Source organism: Lathyrus oleraceus, chromosome 5 (assembly GCF_024323335.1).
Source record: "Lathyrus oleraceus cultivar Zhongwan6 chromosome 5, CAAS_Psat_ZW6_1.0, whole genome shotgun sequence".
NCBI lineage: Eukaryota > Viridiplantae > Streptophyta > Magnoliopsida > Fabales > Fabaceae > Lathyrus > Lathyrus oleraceus.
In genome coordinates, this window is record NC_066583.1 from 505,088,604 (window position 1) to 505,106,506 (window position 17,903).

The window sequence follows — 17,903 nt, forward strand, 5'->3', positions numbered from 1 at the left end:
TACTTCCTCACCACTGCAGAAAACACGCTTACGGTTAATGGATGAAATTATTTAGCTTGGTGAGATGCGATTAGAACTGTTTCGTCTCATCAACAACACTCAAGAAGCCATGGATGCTGAAAGAAAGAGGAAAATCGCAATCTTGATGTCATTTAGATAGTAACTAACAACTTTTTATTCATTTCAATTGATTCTGTTAGGTATGTTGTTTTATTTCCCCAATGTTATTTTGAATCCATCCATCTGTTACTATTGTTGTGTCATGATGAGTAGGATCAAACTCCTACAGGTAAAGTAACTAGAAATAGAATGGCATTTAGTATGTGTGGTTAACTATGACTTCCTAACCGTATCTTGTTCTTTTTCCTTTTTCACTTTACAATTTAGAAAAAAATCCACTTATAATATTTTACACATAGGTTGTGTTGCATTGCTCAACAAGTTTTTATTGAATACATCTTTTACAAAACTTTACTATTGGATTAAAATTTTAAATATTTAGTAACTATTATGTTCAATTTCATCATTTCTGTCCAGGAACTTTATAGCAGGTTTGTCCATATGACATTTGTTATGTCATGTGGCGTGTTGCTAATAATGCTACAATGCATATTGAGACTTCTTAAAATTCCAGGTTAAACTTTATTAGTACAAAAACAATGTGTGACAGCGCAGTCTTAGTAGCACTGTTGCCATTACGAAGAATGAAATCTAATACCTTTATGTAACTTTTTATACATAAGCACTTAAAAAAGACAAACTTTTTGGTAAATAGGTTGTGAGATGAAAATTTGATCTTAACTTATCTATGCAGGTTCTAGGTTGCTCAATGTGATTTGCTGATTTTTTATTTGTGGCAAGAAATTGGGCTAAAGATGAACAAACACGGAAGGTAAATCAAAATAAATCATCCTCAGGTGAACAAAATTGATGCTTATACATGTGAAGATTAGTAGTATAGTTGTTCACTGATATGGTGTATACTCTAAATCAAGAATGTTCCATCATGCAGAAAAATTTAAAAGGCTAACGAACAAGCAGTGATTACTTACACATTTTGATTTTGTTTAAGCTGATAAACATCTTTCACTACTGATATAGTCAAATAATCTGCCCGTGTCTTCTTCTCTGTGACTTTGTTTACTTCCCTTATGCAGTTCTTAAGAGGTCAGCGGAAGACTTCTGCTTTTGCTTCTCCCAGAGTGACAGGGAATTCTGGTGGATCAGCCGATGGGTTTTAAGAGTGAAAAAAACCAGAGAGTTTTAAGAGTGGAAAAAAATGCAGAATGAATCACTCTAAGGATTGCAGGTAATGTTGAATTTATAGGTTTCAAAGTTTGTTAGAAATTCAGCTCAAATGCAATATGAAATTCACTGCAAATTAATTTGTTAGCAAATGAACGCAAATCTGTTAGTTAGTTAGAATGAGTGGTTAATTTAGGTTCAATTTGATTTTTCTATTTTGAATCTGAATGTTAGTGATTAAGAGAGTTGTTAACTGTGTGATCATTCCGTTAATTGAAGAGTGAAGTAGTGTAGGAGACTTATACTATGTAGGGTGTTGTGCAGTAGTTTGTCGAACATGAGGTGTGAAGTCCTGATTGACATTGGATTGCTGCAGTTTCTGAATTGATCTTACTGCAGAATGAATGATCTTCTTGCTGTAAACAGTTTTAGTTTGTTATGTCTTGTTCTCTTGATGACCTTGCTGCCCTAAATTATCCTACTAATAAGCACTCTACTGCAGTTAAAACTGCTATGTTAATATGTTGTTATCTTGTTCGCTAACCGCTTGTGTTGGAGGTTTGGTTGTGTGCTTATTATGGACTATTTTTGCAGGGCTGTTAGTTCATGTTTCGGAAATTGGAGGTTTGCAAATATTTGTGGCTAACTATGAAAGAATACTCATGGAGTGCTGACTGGATTTGTACAGAAGAGTCTGTACTGAATCCAAGAGGAGGGTAATGGTGTTTCACTGTTGAAGGAGGATTGATGTGCAATGATGCTTCACTGTTGAAGTGTGGAATGATTGATGACTGCTTAAAGAAGACTTGTCAATTATATGATTCAATGAAGAATGAAGGTTTTGAAGTCGTTTGTATGAATGAAGAGTGATAAGGAAACTGAGAAAAAAAACCAGAGAGTTTTAAGAGTGAAAAAAAATGCAGAATGAATCACTCTAAGGATTGCAGGTAATGTTGAATTTATAGGTTTCTATTAGAGTTATATCTTAGGATATGAAAAATCAGCATTATAGAATAATTAAGGCCAGCCTTAATTTAATAGAATAAGAAAAGTTCAGCACTAGAGAATAATTAATGTAATCCTTAAATGTAGAGCTTGAATGATTCAACTCTTGAATGTTCAACTCCTCTTGTATAAATAGAGCATCATGCTCCATTCCAATTCAATATATAAAACAAACAAAATTAGTTTCTCTCTTTTCTCTTTTAGCTTTCTATCTCTTCTCTCTCATATCTCAATCTAATATGGTATCATAGAGCTTCGGTTCTATCCATGGCAGCGACTCCGGTAACTACAGCTCCGGCCACCGCAGCATCTATGTCATTCCAACTCAAAATCATAGAAGAACTTGATGAGAAGAATTTCCTACTTTGGCGCCAACAAGTAGATCCTTTCGTTAACGCGAATAATCTTCAAAACTACCTTTACCTTCGTGACATACCGAATCAATATCTAACTGATGAAGATCGTGAAGCTGCTCGTGAGAATCCTGCGTACCACACCTGGATTACGCAAGATCAGTGGCTTATGACGTGGCTTCAATCCACGCTTTCACCTTCGATTCTTTCACGTGTTCTTGGATGCGTTCATTCCTACGAGCTCTGGGAACGTATTCTTGCGCATTTTCAAAAGCTTACACGTGCGAAAGCAAGACAACTACGAGCGGAACTCAGATCTACAACACTTGAAGACAAATCTGTTGGTGATTACCTGGTTCGCATTAAAGTTCTTGTTGATGCGCTTGCTTCAGTCGGAGATCCAGTTCCAGATCAGCAACACATTGATGTGATTCTTGAAGGTCTTCCTCAAGACTTTGCCTCTGTTATTTCAGTCATTGAAAGCAAGTTTGATACAGTAGAACTTGAAGAAGTTGAAGCTCTTCTTCTTGCTCATGAGATGAGATTCAACAAGTATAAGAAACACTCTCAAATGGAGGTGGCTGCCACAGTGAATCTCACTCAAGCTAATTCTCAACCTGAAACTGATAACTCCAATAACAAGAACACTGAACAAGTTGTGAATTCAACCTTTAATCCAACCTATTCAAGAGGAGGTCGTGCATCTGGCCGTGGTGGTGGACGCGGCCGTGGGAGAGGTAGGTTCAGCAACATTCAATGTCAAGTTTGCTTCAAATATGGTCACCTTGCTGCTAACTGCTATCACAGGTTCAATCAACAGTTTCAACCTAACATACCTGCTGATTTTCAAACAATGAACCTACAAAATTTCTACAATCCGTATCAACCAATTGGTGGACCTCAGTTTGCTCAGCCCATGGTTAATACTTGGTCACGCCCAAGCTATCAACCAAGACTTGCTCCTCTCCCTGTTCCTCAGTCACAGATCACTCCCAATGCTATGATTGCTAACACAGCTTCAGTTCCAAGCAGTGCCTGGTTCCCAGACTCAGGAGCTTCTTATCATGTTACCAATGCCTCTCAAAACATACAGCAGACCACACCTTTTGAAGGTCCTGATCAGATCTTTATTGGTAATGGTCAAGGTTTGCACATTCACTCTTCAGGATCTTCTTATTTTCCCTCTCATTCTAAACCCAACACTCCATTAGCTCTTCATAATTTACTGCTTGTTCCTTCTATTACAAAGAACCTGATAAGTGTCAGTAAATTCTGTCTTGATAATAGAGTTTTCTTTGAATTTCATGCTGATATGTGTTATGTCAAATCTCAGGCTACCAATGAAATTCTGCTCCAAGGTCGTGTAGGAAGTGATGGCCTGTACCAATTTCCCCACCTTCAGCTTCTTAAGTCTCCTTCAACAAGTCAAGTCTCATGTCTCACCTTAGACTCTAATGCTCCTGTTTCAAGATCTGATTCCAGCACTAGTGATAAGGTTTCAGTTTCTAATCAAAATGTATCAGCTAATAACTCATATAATTCTCAACATACTTGGCATTTACGCCTTGGTCATCCAAATCCTAATACTATGAGACTTGTTTTAGCTCAATGTAATATTCCTTATTCTAATAAAGCTGAATCTGTCTTTTGTTCTGCCTGCTGTATGGGAAAGGCACATAGGCTGCACTCCCCTCAATCACAAACTCAATATCACTCTCCTCTTGAATTAATTTTCAGTGACTTATGGGGTCCTGCCCCAGTCAAATCCTCCCAAAACTTTACCTACTACATCACCTTTGTTGATGCATACACTAGATTTACTTGGATCTATTTGCTCAAAAATAAATCTGAAGCCTTAACTATCTTTAAACAATTCAAAGTCATGGCTGAATTACAATTTGGATTTCCTATTAAATCTGTCCAAACTGATTGGGGTGGTGAATTTCGCCCATTTACAAAATTTCTTTCTGATCTTGGCATTATTCATCGTCTAATTTGCCCTCACACTCATCACCAAAATGGTGTAGTGGAGAGGAAGCATAGACACATTGTTGATCTTGGTTTAACTCTCTTGAGTCATGCCTCTTTACCTCTCAAATTTTGGGATCATGCCTTTTTAACTGCTGTCTACCTAATAAATAGGTTACCAACCATGTCTCTCAATCAACATATACCATATGCTGTCCTTTTCAATCAAAATCCTGATTATAAATTCCTCAAAGTCTTTGGGTGTGCTTGTTTTCCTCTCCTTCGCCCATACAACTCTCAGAAATTTGACTTTAGATCCCATGAATGCCTTTTTCTAGGGTACTCTACAGCTCACAAAGGTTACAAATGTCTCTCCCCAAGTGGTAGAATATTCATCTCTAAAGATGTCCTTTTCAATGAGTCCAAATTTCCTTACAATGATATTTTCTCTCCTAATGTTTCTCTCCCCTCATCAACCATTCCATCCTCTTCTTCATCTAAAGTAACCCTTAACACACAAGCTCTCCCTAATGTTTTTCCCGTTCCTACTGCTTCCACTACCTCACACTCCTCTTCTTCTTCTCAATTCAATTCCAGCCACACACCTACTGCCTCTGTGTCAGCCAACCCTATAACCCAAACAGCCAGCACTAATCCTACTCCATCACCCTCTTCAAATGCCAACAATCAGCCCACTACTACCACTTCACCATCCTTCTCCTCTATTTCTGCTCCTAGGGATCCTAACCTTCAGCCTCTCCCCACCAATACTCATCCTATGACTACTAGAACTAAATCTGGTGTACCCTTACCTCGTCTAAATCCTTCCATTTTTCTTGTCAATTCTGAGCCTAAGAGTGTTAAAACTGCTCTCCAAGATCCTAAGTGGTTTGCTGCTATGCAAGATGAGTATGGTGCCTTGATAAGGAACAACACTTGGTCTTTGGTACCACTGCCTGCTAACAGGAAAGCAATAGGCTGCAAGTGGGTTTTTCGTGTAAAGGAAAATGCTGATGGGACAGTAAATAAGTACAAAGCTAGGCTTGTTGCTAAGGGGTTCCATCAAGTCCATGGATTTGACTTTAATGAAACTTTCTCCCCTGTTATTAAACCGGTCACAATTAGAATTATTTTGACTCTTGCTCTCACTTATAATTGGCCTCTGCAGCAATTGGATATAAATAATGCCTTTTTGAATGGCATTCTTGAAGAGGAGGTCTATATGATGCAACCCCCTGGATTTACTGCCCCTAATTCATCTCTGGTTTGTCACTTGCACAAGGCCTTGTATGGCCTCAAACAGGCCCCAAGGCAATGGTTTGAAAGACTCAAAACCACTCTTTTATCCTTTGGATTTCTGAACAGCAAGTGTGATACTTCATTGTTCATCTACAAGCATCACAGTGTTGTCATTTATATGCTAGTTTATGTTGATGATATAATCATCACAGGAAACTCTCCTCCTCTCATCAAGCAAATTACTCAACAACTAAATCATGTGTTTCCTCTCAAACAACTTGGTGACTTGGATTATTTTCTGGGCCTTGAGGTGAAGAAACTGTCCAATGGTAATCTCCTTCTCACTCAATCTAAGTACCTAAGGGACTTGCTAATCAAAACTGATATGGAGAATTCCAATCCAGTTGCTACTCCTATGGCATCCACCACCAAACTCATCAAAACAGGGTCTGCTGCCTTGTCTGATGCCTCTCACTACAGGTCCATTGTAGGGGCCCTGCAGTATGCAACAATTACACGCCCAGAAATCTGCTATGCTGTTAACAAAGTATGTCAGTTCATGGCACACCCCTTGGAGTCCCATTGGCTAGCTGTCAAGCGTATTCTACGCTACCTAAAAGGCACTATCACCTCGGGTTTATTGTTCACTCCTGCCTCCACTGTTCCGTTCTCTCTGCAGGCCTACTGTGATGCTGACTGGGCTGCTGACCCAGATGATAGAAGATCCACCTCTGGGTCAGCTGTGTATTTAGGCTCTAATTTGATCTCTTGGTGGTCTAAAAAGCAAACTGTTGTTGCTCGTTCTAGTGCTGAGGCAGAATATCGCAGCTTGGCGCACACCACAGCTGAAGTTTTATGGGTTCAAACTTTGCTAGCTGAACTAAAAATTCCCTTGACAACTCCAGCCATCTATTGTGACAACCAGAGCACAGTTGCTATGGCTCATAACCCTGTTCTTCATGCGAGAACAAAGCATATGGAAATTGATCTCTTTTTTGTAAGAGAAAAGGTCCTTAATAAGTCTCTCACTGTCTGCCACATTCCTGGTGTTGACCAGACGGCTGACATCCTCACAAAGCCTCTCTCAAGTTCAAGATTTATGGAGCTCAGCAGCAAGCTCAACCTGTCTGCCTCAAGTCAGCCTTTGCAGCCACCTTGAGCTTGTGGGGGAGTATTAGAGTTATATCTTAGGATATGAAAAATCAGCATTATAGAATAATTAAGGCCAGCCTTAATTTAATAGAATAAGAAAAGTTCAGCACTAGAGAATAATTAATGTAATCCTTAAATGTAGAGCTTGAATGATTCAACTCTTGAATGTTCAACTCCTCTTGTATAAATAGAGCATCATGCTCCATTCCAATTCAATATATAAAACAAACAAAATTAGTTTCTCTCTTTTCTCTTTTAGCTTTCTATCTCTTCTCTCTCATATCTCAATCTAATAGTTTCAAAGTTTGTTAGAAATTCAGCTCAAATGCAATATGAAATTCACTGCAAATTAATTTGTTAGCAAATGAACGCAAATCTGTTAGTTAGTTAGAATGAGTGGTTAATTTAGGTTCAACCTTGGTATGCTCACATCATGAATATATCAAAATCAGTCTTAAAGTCATTACAGGTAATAATGTTCTTGTGTTTTCTCTTTCCATTTGGTTTTTACAATATATGCAAGGTGATTGTTTTGTTATAAATACTAAATACTGCACAAATGCTACTTTCCAAATACAATGAGCCGTTTCTGGCACTTACTTTTTTTATAGTGGTGTGGGTGGTATTGTGTTTTCATTTTGAAACATACTTGTGGAGTCCCAACCCCAAACTGTATTAGATTTTTCTTGAGGAGAGTGGCTAGTCCTACAAGAAGGTTTGATGATTTTCTCACTTCACTGTGACACCGCACCACTATACTAAACATGTTATCTCTATTTGTTATAGAATGATTGCTGTTAAATAATATGCTCTTTGTTTAGGAAAATCTTGTACTTAAGGTTAACCTTTTCAACCGCCTTCCATGTATTACTAGTAGATAGCTGATTCATCATGCTGTGTCATAATTTAATTAATTCTCTGTATTTTATGTTTGCTATACTAATAGTTTATAGTGTGGTGGTAGATTTTGATATCATTATACCATGTATAGATTACATGTAATGTAACACCTGACTTGTTTTAGCCTTAACTAGTGCAACAAGCATCTTGAGTGATCATGACATGATTGACTTGTTTCTTTTGGTCATATTAGATATGGAGAGCCAACAGTTGAGGTCACAAATGAAGGCGTTGATGTTGCAGGGCATGCAGTTGGTTCATCTTCGGAGTGTGATCAAACCTGCAGCACTGGGAAAAGCCTCTGCCCAAGCAAGCTTATGGTTAATCTTTCTCAATTATTATCATTGGATTGTGCATTGTTGGTTATATTGTTTTATTTCCCAACATTATTTTGAATCCATTATTAACTTGATCGTTGGAGACATTGTAGGTACCACACCCTTGCTATGAATATGTACAATTTTAATAAAAATGTGAAGCCTTTTTTTTATTTGAACATTTCTTCACTCGTCTTAATGACTTTTTGTTGGCTTTCTTGTAGTGAGCTTATTTACTTTTCAATGCTTACATTGATAATGTTTTGTGGATTTTGTAGGAGGATAACTTGGAAGAGTTTGGTGAATATTAAAATAATAGAGTTGATACCTATTATGTCGTTGTACTTACTGTTAAATTGTTTGTTCCGCACATATCTTTCGCACATATCTTTCATGTGTCTGTTTATGTTCTATAGAATGCATACATGCTAATGTTGATGTTTTGATATTGTTTCTATTTCAATTATTCCTTCATGAATGATCGTTTGATTATTTATGAGTTTAGCTTTAGATTATTTCTTCCATTGTTTGATTTTGAATAGGGTTTGTATTTTAATTGTTGGAAGCTGTTGTATTAATCAATGAATGATGTGAATCTAAATTCTAATATAACAATCTGATTTAGTTCAATCTCCTAAGCTTTCTTTATTTTATTAACAGAAAACAACTAACTACACTTGTTTGCATTTTCCAGGAGTAACTAGAAATAAATGCAAATATTTAATGGTGAAGGATAATACTAACATTATGAATTTTGTTTCAGGCCCTCCCAAGGGAGCAAGTGTATGTGACATTTTTCGTATTGAGTTTCATGCACTTCATTAGATAAAATGAACTTGTTCTTTGTCTAATTTCAGTATTTCTTCCATATTGCCTTAAGTTTTCTTCAATGCAATGATTAAATGAACTTGTTCAATGTCTAATTTCAGTATTTCTTCCATATTGCCTTACTCACTTGTTCAGGTCATTTTTGCTGATTTTATAGTAATCTGTGATCGATTCCATGAGATATCGAAAGTGATGCAAATCACCTTTGATTTGGAAGCATAATCCGGTCTCCATCCCAACTATTCTTCGTATTGAGTTTCATGCACTTCATTAGATTAAATCACATACATTTGTGATTCTAGTAGATGGAAAGTGTATTCAATTTGTTAATTGCTCTGAAGCATCCTCCACACCTCTTATCAACGGCATGTCCGGTGTCCGACACCGACCCAAATCTACATTCAATTTATTCATTTTTTTCAAATTATTACTGGTGTCGACGTGTCTTGGGTCCGTATTCTATATGTTAATTGTATTATATAGAGATTTTAAGTGCCTTGTCCGGGTTATTATTATCCATATGTAGTAACCGTGTCTTTAATAGATATTGATGCACATCAATTTGAAAAGTTGCAAATTGTTTTTAACTCATTTCAGATCCAGTAATCTCCAATGCCCTTGGTGGAATTCTTGTTGGTTTAGTTACTAGCCATGATGGCGGTGTTGAAAACGTAACGTTTATTGTAGGAAACAGATTTTTTGCAGTTACTGAATATGATTCCGTTTTGTATGACTTCCATATCATATTTTCTGATTTGTACAAATTTGCTTTAGTGGTTTTTCTTCAATGAAGCTATAGCATGGCTACAGTTCATTTAAAATTAGCCATCTTCTTCTTGTGTCGTCTAAAAGAAAAATTGCACGGTTGACTTAATATATCCTTGTTATGGTTTTATGGACAATCTTTCTCAATTATTATTATTTGATTGTGCAATTGTGAAGTTGTTATGATCTGCCTGTGATTAGTATGTTCTTTTATTTACCAAAATTATTTTGAATTCATAACTAACTTGATCGTCGGAGTTTTTGCAGGTACCACATCTTTGATGTGTCATGCTATGCTCATGAGTATGATGAAACAAAAAGGAAATGCAACATCTTAAAAGCATGGTAGGAAGTTTACCTTTGATTTGAGCTGCTGGCCATGCTTAACAGTCTGGTCTTCAACCGAGCTGAGTGAATGGGATTCATTGACATGGGGGGCCTTCTGAAACATTAGAAATGGGCAGAGGCTGAAAACTTTGGGTGTCAGGCTGTGTTTGAAGTGGGGAGTCATGCCTCAAATATAAATTCTGGTATCCCTAGTGAAAGTTGAAGCTAAAACATTGGAAATTTGAGTTGTTCTTCATAATGCCTATTAAGCTCACGAGATCTTGCGAAAGAAATGGGAGAAGGTGTGTAGAGAAAATAAAAGGCAGGGAGGGGACTGGGTATATAAAATTTGAGAGCTTTCAACTTAGCTTTGGTTTGGTACTGGCTCTTGAGGTTGCATGTAGAAAAACAAACTCAGTTTTTGAAAACCAGAATTTCATGTATATGGATCCAACATATTATTCAAACAAGTTTATTTGACAGTAATATATAAGACAATTATTGCCCTTTTGTAATTTGTACAAGTAAAGTGTAAACTTTGAATTTTGTTTGAAATCGTGATTTCCGTTTTTGATTTGGTTCTCACAATATAGATAATGCATTCATAGAAAGTAAGTTACTTTAACTTGTTGATATCTTCCAAAGGTAATTAGAAATAGGATGTTTGGTTCAGTAAGACTTTCTAACTGTATCTTGTTCTTTTTCCTCTTTCAAAAGACTTCCCATAAAGGTCAATGCCACTCTTTTATGCTTATAACATCATGCGTTTTTATAATTCCGTCTTTTTGTTTACTCTAAAATGTTCCTCTTTTTATTTCCCAAAATTATTTTGAAGTGATAACTAACTTGTTTGTCCGAGTCTTTGTAGGTAGGTATATATGCTCTTGTCATGAATAGATCAAAATGAGTCTTGTGGTCATTTAAGGTAATGTTCTTCTATGACATCTGTTCATTTGATTTTTAGAATGTATGCTAAGTGATTGTTTTGTTACAAATAGTAAATACTGTACAAATCTATAATAAATATTGGGTTGTTTCTGGCACTTTCTTTTTTATATTATTCGGGTAAGGGTTGTATTGTGTGTTGATTTCACTGTTTCTTTTAGTCATATTTGATAGGGAGAGCAGCAATTGAGGTTACAAATGAAGGTGTTGATGCTGCAGGGCATACAATTGGTACATCTTTGGAGGTCATTTCCAACTTAGAGGAAGGTTCTCAACCCCAAGAGTATGATCAAACCAACATCACTAGCTAAAGATTATTTTGAATCCATAACTAACTTGATCGTCTGATACTTTGTAGGTACCACACCTTTAGCTAGTGATGCTGGTTTCCTTTGCTGTGATCATGTCAGACTTGAGGCCCTTAGAGGTAATTTTCTTATGTTTGCCTCTTTTAATTTGGTTTGATTTGCTTGTGCTCAACAGATTATTCAGGTTCATTCGTTGATTTCGTTTATTAATATGTACAAGTTTTATAAAAACGTGAAGCCTTTTCTTGACTTGAACATTTTTTCAGATATTATTCAGGGTTTTTTTGAACTATGCAATGATTAAATGAACTTGTTCTTTGTCTAAATTCAATATTTCTTCCATATTAAATCTAGCTGCCTTACTTCACTTGTTCAGTTTATTTTTTCTGAATTTATAGTAATTTGTGACCTTTTCCATGAGATATAGAAAGTGATGCAGGTTACCTTTGATTTGGAAGCATAATTCGGTCTGCACCCCAACTATTTTTCATATAGAGTTTCATGCATTACATTAGATTGAATCACATAAATTTGTTAATTAATCTATAGAACCTACACCTCCGATCAAAGGTGTGTCCAATGTAAGACACGTGTTGGTTTCTGTTTCTGACACTGACTTACCACATTCAAATTATTTATTTTTTAAAATTTATACTGGTGTTGATGTGTCATTCTCGTGTCCCATGCTCGTATTGTATAAAAAAGTTTGAAATCCATAATATGAAATTTCCAGTGCCTTGTTCTGGTCATTGTTATCCATATGTGGTAAATGTGTCTTTAATAGATATTTATGTACATCAACATGAAAATTTGCATATTGTTTATAATTCATTTCGGATCCTAGTAATTTCCAACTATGACTATCAAAATCTTTTTATTGGGACTTTAGATAAAAAGTCATCCTGCATATGTTCTGATTTGTACAAATTTGCTGAAGTGGTTTTCCTTCAATTGTGGTTGCAGGGATTTGTCATCGTCTCAGTTTTATTCGATACAACATCTTGCCCTCATACACCTTAACAAAATGGGGTAGCCGGACGTAAAAATATGCATCTTGTAGAAACCGCTTGGACCTTATTTCTCTTTGGTAATGTTCCATTCTGGTTCTGGGGATATTATGCTAATATGGCATGTTACCTTATAAACCTCATGCCCTCGTCTGTCCTTAACAACAATATCCCTCATTTAATGTTGTTGTTTCCTTATTCCCCCTTCACCCAATTCCTCCTCGTGTCTTCGAGTCTACAATATTTGTTAAAGTAAATGCTCGTGACGGTGACGGTACGGTGATCACCCATGGTTCTCTTTCTCTCTCTTCCAGGTTACTCCTACCCTATCTCATATCGAAACATTGGGGACAATGTTCGGTTTAAGTGCGGGAGGAGATTTTTATCGTTTTTTATTGTTTTTCTTTATTTTTAGTATGTTTTGTGCAATTTTAGTTGTTTGCTTTTCCTTTCAATAAAATAACATGTGTTTGAGGAGTCATCTGTGTAGTGTATCCGTATTTTTCCCATTTCTCTAATCTTACCAAAAAAAATTTGTGAGCAAAGAAAACAGTGCATCTTGAATATTCAGGCTATAAGACAGGTTTATGACGAGATGTAAAAGACTTAGGAAAACTTTTTTTTAAAAATCGGTATTGTCTTAACACCGTAGGCTTCATGATTATAAGAGTTGATCCCGATACCCCATATTCTGCGGTCCCAATTTTTGTTCCAAATAAGTCCTTAAGTAGTTTATCCTTGCAGTCAGCTCCGACTTAAGCATGCTCTACGTAGGGGACCGATGAAAATAAGTGAATGATCACAAAAAAATTTCCTGCTTTGTTCTCAAGTCATATGAAAAGTCGGGCTAGGTGATTCTCACATGGTCATTTAACCTAGTAAAATAAAGACATATGCGAAACATGCAGAAGAAAATATATATATATATATATATATATATATATATATATATATATATATATATATATATATATATATATATATATATATACATATACATATATATATATATATATATATATATATATATATATATATATATATAAAAGAATATGCCTATTGTTGGTTGATTCAGAGGTATCTGGTGCTGAACTTGGTAGGGTGGATTACGATCCAATCCCCCACAACTGCAAATTGGGTTAAATAAATGGGTTACACCAACTTATGTACCAGAGTCCCATGCTTAGAAAAATAATTCCTGCTTTGTTCTTAAGTCATATGAAAATTCGGGCTAGGTGACTCTCACACGGTCATTTAACCTAGTAAAATAGAGACATATGCGAAACATGCAGAAGAAAAATAAATAAATATATGTATATACATAAGAATATGCCTATGGTTGGTTGGTTCAGAGGTATCTGGTGCTGAACTTGGTAGGGTGGATTACGATCCAATCCCCCACAACTGCAAATTGGGTTAAATAAAGGGGTTACACCAACTTATGTACCAGAGCCCCATGCTTAAGATCATAATCACTAACCGGTCACTTTACTATGAGTATGTACGGATAACGGGCTTAATGTGATTGCACATGAATGAAAAGGACTTGATGAAAACGAAAAGAAGGCCTAGGTATGGTGGGGTAATGTGGATTGATTTGTATTAGAGTGAAAGAAAGGAAGGAGAGAAAAGAGAGAGAGAGAGAGAAAGTGGATCTGAATTCTGTTATGTATTGATTCTGTTTGTTATATATTTTTATTCTTTGACAGTGAATAGGATATATATAAGTATCATAACCTGTGCCACTACTGGACTTAACCTACACCACACACACTAACTAACTACACGTTAGTTATGATGACATGGCACTCTAGAATATACACTAATACTCCCTCACAAGTTCAAGGTGGCTGCAAAGTCAGGCTTGAGGCAGACAGGTTGAGCTTGCTTCTGAGCTCCAGAAATCTTGAACTTCAAAGACTTCCCATAAAGGTCAATGTCACTCTTTTATGCTTATAACATCATGTGTTGTTATAATTTCGTCTTTTTGTTTAATCTAAAATGTTACTCTTTTTATTTCCCAAAATTATAACTAACTTGTTCGTCCGAATCTTTGTAGGAAGGTATGTACGCTCTTGTCATGAATAGATCAAAATGAGTCTTGAGGTCATTACAGGTAATGTTCTTCTATTGCTTCTTTTCATTTGGTTTTTATAATAAATGCAAAGTGATTGTTTTGTTACAAGTAGTAAATACTGCACAAATCCATAACAAATATTGAGCAGTTTCTCGCACTTTCTTTTTTATATTATACTAATAAGGGTTGTATTGTGTTTTGATTTCACTGTTTCTTTTGGTCATATTTTTTGGGTCATATTTGATAGGGAGAGCCAGCCGTTGAGGTTACAAATGAAGGTGTTGATACTGCAGGGCATACAATTGGTACATCTTTGGAGGTCGTGTTCAAACTTAGGAAGGTTCTCAATCCCAAGAGTGTGATCAAACCAACATCACTAGATAAAGATTATTTTGAATCCACAACTAACTAGATCGTCCGATGCTTTGTAGGTACCACACCTTTGCTATAACCATGTCAGTCTTGAGGTCCTTAGAGGTAATGTTCTTCTGTTTGCCTCTTTTAATTTGGTTTGATTTGTTTGTGCTCAATAAATTATTCAGGTTCATTCGTTGATTTCATTTATTAATGTACAAGTTTTATAAAATCGTGAAGCCTTGTCTTGACTTGAACATTTTTTCAGATATTATTCAGGTCTTTTTTGAACTATGCAATGATTAAATGAACTTATTCTTTGTCTAAATTAAATATTTCTTCCATATTAAATTTGGCTGCCTTAGTCCACTTGTTCAGTTTATTTTTCCTGAATTTATAGTAATTGGTGACCGGTTCCATGAGAATAGAAAGTGATGCAGGGAACCTTTGATTTGGAAGTATAATTCGGTCTGCATCCCAGTTATTTTTCATATAGAGTTTCATGCATTTCTTTAGATTATATCACATAAATTTGTTAATATATTTGTAGTACCTACACCTCCGATCAAAGGTGTGTCCAATGTCAGGCACGTGTTGGTTCCTGACACTGACACATCCACATTCAATTGATTAATTTTTTCAAATTATTACTGGTGTTGACGTGTCACTGTCGTGTCCCATGTCCGTATTGTATAGGTTAATTTATTAATTAGTGCGTAAAGAAAAGTTTGAAATTCATAATATGAAATTTCCAGTGCCTTGTTCTGGTCATTATTATCCATATGTGGTAGCTGTGTCTTTTATAGATATTGATGTACATCAACTTGAAAAATTGCATATTGTTTATAATTCATTTCAGATCCCAGTAATTTCCAACTATGACTACCAAAATCTTTTTATTATTACTTCAATGTGGTTACAATATGTAGGTAAAAAGTTATCCTGCATATTTTCTGATTTGTACTAATTTGCTGAAGTGGTTTTCCTTCAAATGTGGTTGCAGGGATTTGTCATTATCTCAGCTTTACTCGATATAACATTGCTACAGTTCATTTAAAATTATCCATCTCCTTTTTCTATAAGAAAAATTGCACGGTTGACTTAGTATACCCTTGTTATGGTTTTATGGATAATCTTTCTCAATTTTGAATATGCAATTGTAAACTTGTCATGATCTGCGGGAGAATATCTAAGATACTATGTTCTTTTATTTACAATATTATTTTGAATTCATAACTTGACCGTCGGAGTTTTTGCAGGTACCACACCTTTGCCGTGTCATGCTATGTTCATGAGTATGATGAAACAGAAAGGAAATGGTAGGAAGTTTGGTTTGCTGTGATCGGTTCCATGAGATTTAGAAAGTGATGCAGGGATGCCTTTGATCGTGCTCAACAAGCTGCTAGAGTGTTCAAGAACAGAAGCAGCTTGCGGTCTACCCTATTGGAAGCTCCATCCGTTCTTCAACCCAACTACGAGTGGATGAGTGTCATTGACTCGGGCCTGCTGGAACATTGGAATTGGCAGAGGGTGAAAATGTTGGGTGACAACTGGTTCCTAGTGATTCGGTTAATCGAAGATGAAGCAAACAATGGAAATTGTGAGTTATTCTTCATCTATTTTAATGCTGATTAAGAAACAAAAGATAGAGTTCTTAGATGATGAGATTCCCATGCTAGAGTTTTGCTTATAAGATTGTCAACCATTCCTGGAATTTTGGTTACAGTTACTCTGGCTCGTTCAGCACGCTTCAGATTAATGTGAGCACCTCGCCCAGCACTGTACCTATTATCATCCTGGCTACATTCGTCGAGCCAATTTTTCTCTTCACAAGCAAAAATCCACTTATCAATCCTATCGGTTACGTCTCTTCTGCTCAAAGCTTCATCTTTAGCTTTCAGTATCTGTGCTTCAATGTTAGCTAATAATTCACAAGGATCAACCAGGCCAGAATCTATTAATGCACTAGCTTTCTCGGCAACAGTACTTGTATCAGGTTCGATATGAGTCAATCTACATATTTCTTCTAACTCTGACCTCTTCTTAAAAACAAGTTCTTTCATTCTACTTGCTTTTAGTTTCGCAAGTTTTTCCACTTCTGCCGAAGCCTTCTCTATCACATCTGATGAAAGACCGCCTCTTTCGGTGATTTCTGATGGCGAAGTTACAACAATAGAAGTAATCCTCAGAAAAGTGTTCCTCTCTTCTTTTGACGTGTCCATCAAAATCCAAAGTTCGAATAGGTTAGCGACAATATCCTTCAACTTCTGTATTCTGACTTTTCATTCGGTTTTTAACTTTTTGAATGGTCTTCTCTAAACCTTCCAATATGCTATTGCTAATATTAGTTTTTTGCTCCACCTGAGTCCCGTGCAAGCTCGGATGTACATCGTCTACTGTTTGGCCGAAATCCAATCCAAGAACACCACAGAGAGTATGCACCTCATTAACACATTGCAAGACTTTCTGAAGTCAATCCGACTTTTCTTTTTGAAGACTTCGGAGATGTGTTTGATATTCATTAAGTCTTCTAAGTGACAAGTACTGTTCCTCTTTATCGTCTGTGTTGCTCACATCATCATTGACAGGATGAATTCCACAAATCTCGCCGCTTATCTTCTCTATTTGAGTTTTAATATCTTCAAATTGTTTCAACCTTTCTTCTTTTTTCTTCTTCAATTCCTCAACCAATGTTGTGACAGATGCGAGCTTCTCCTTCAAGGATGCTGATCTTTTATCGGTCTTAATCGGAGAGTGAATGTCATGTTCCCCAAGTGCAGCTATTAGCGTGGCAATCTCGGCCTCCTTGGCTGCAACGGATTGATGAAAACGTGCTTTGGTGTTGGCAGCTTCATCAACTTTTCTCCTATAAACATCTAAGCATTCCCTCTCTAGCTCTATCAACATTCGATCTTTGTCATTCTCGGTCTCTCCAATATTGTTCCATATTTGCTCAAGTTCTCTGAGCAAAGAAGTGCAAGTAGTGCTTAAATGGATACTAGTAATATGACTTCCAATGGCCAACATTCTTGACAAAATTTGAAAACTACAGTCACTGCTAGTGATAAGAAAACTTCAAAGAACCAAATTTCAAGAGAAAAAACCAACCCTTT

At 36.2% G+C, this 17,903-nt stretch overlaps 2 long non-coding RNA genes across 2 annotated transcripts; both read left to right on the forward strand.

The window, feature by feature from the left end:
• Positions 1 to 11,067: 11,067 nt before the first annotated feature.
• LOC127085820 (uncharacterized) lies at positions 11,068 to 13,200 on the forward strand. The gene is made up of 3 exons (XR_007789283.1): positions 11,068 to 11,327; positions 11,403 to 11,471; positions 12,316 to 13,200. It is a non-coding gene; the product is annotated as an uncharacterized LOC127085820 (long non-coding RNA).
• A 327-nt stretch (positions 13,201 to 13,527) lies between these two features.
• LOC127085819 (uncharacterized) lies at positions 13,528 to 14,772 on the forward strand. The gene is made up of 3 exons (XR_007789282.1): positions 13,528 to 14,291; positions 14,419 to 14,475; positions 14,684 to 14,772. It is a non-coding gene; the product is annotated as an uncharacterized LOC127085819 (long non-coding RNA).
• The last annotated feature ends 3,131 nt before the right edge of the window (positions 14,773 to 17,903 follow it).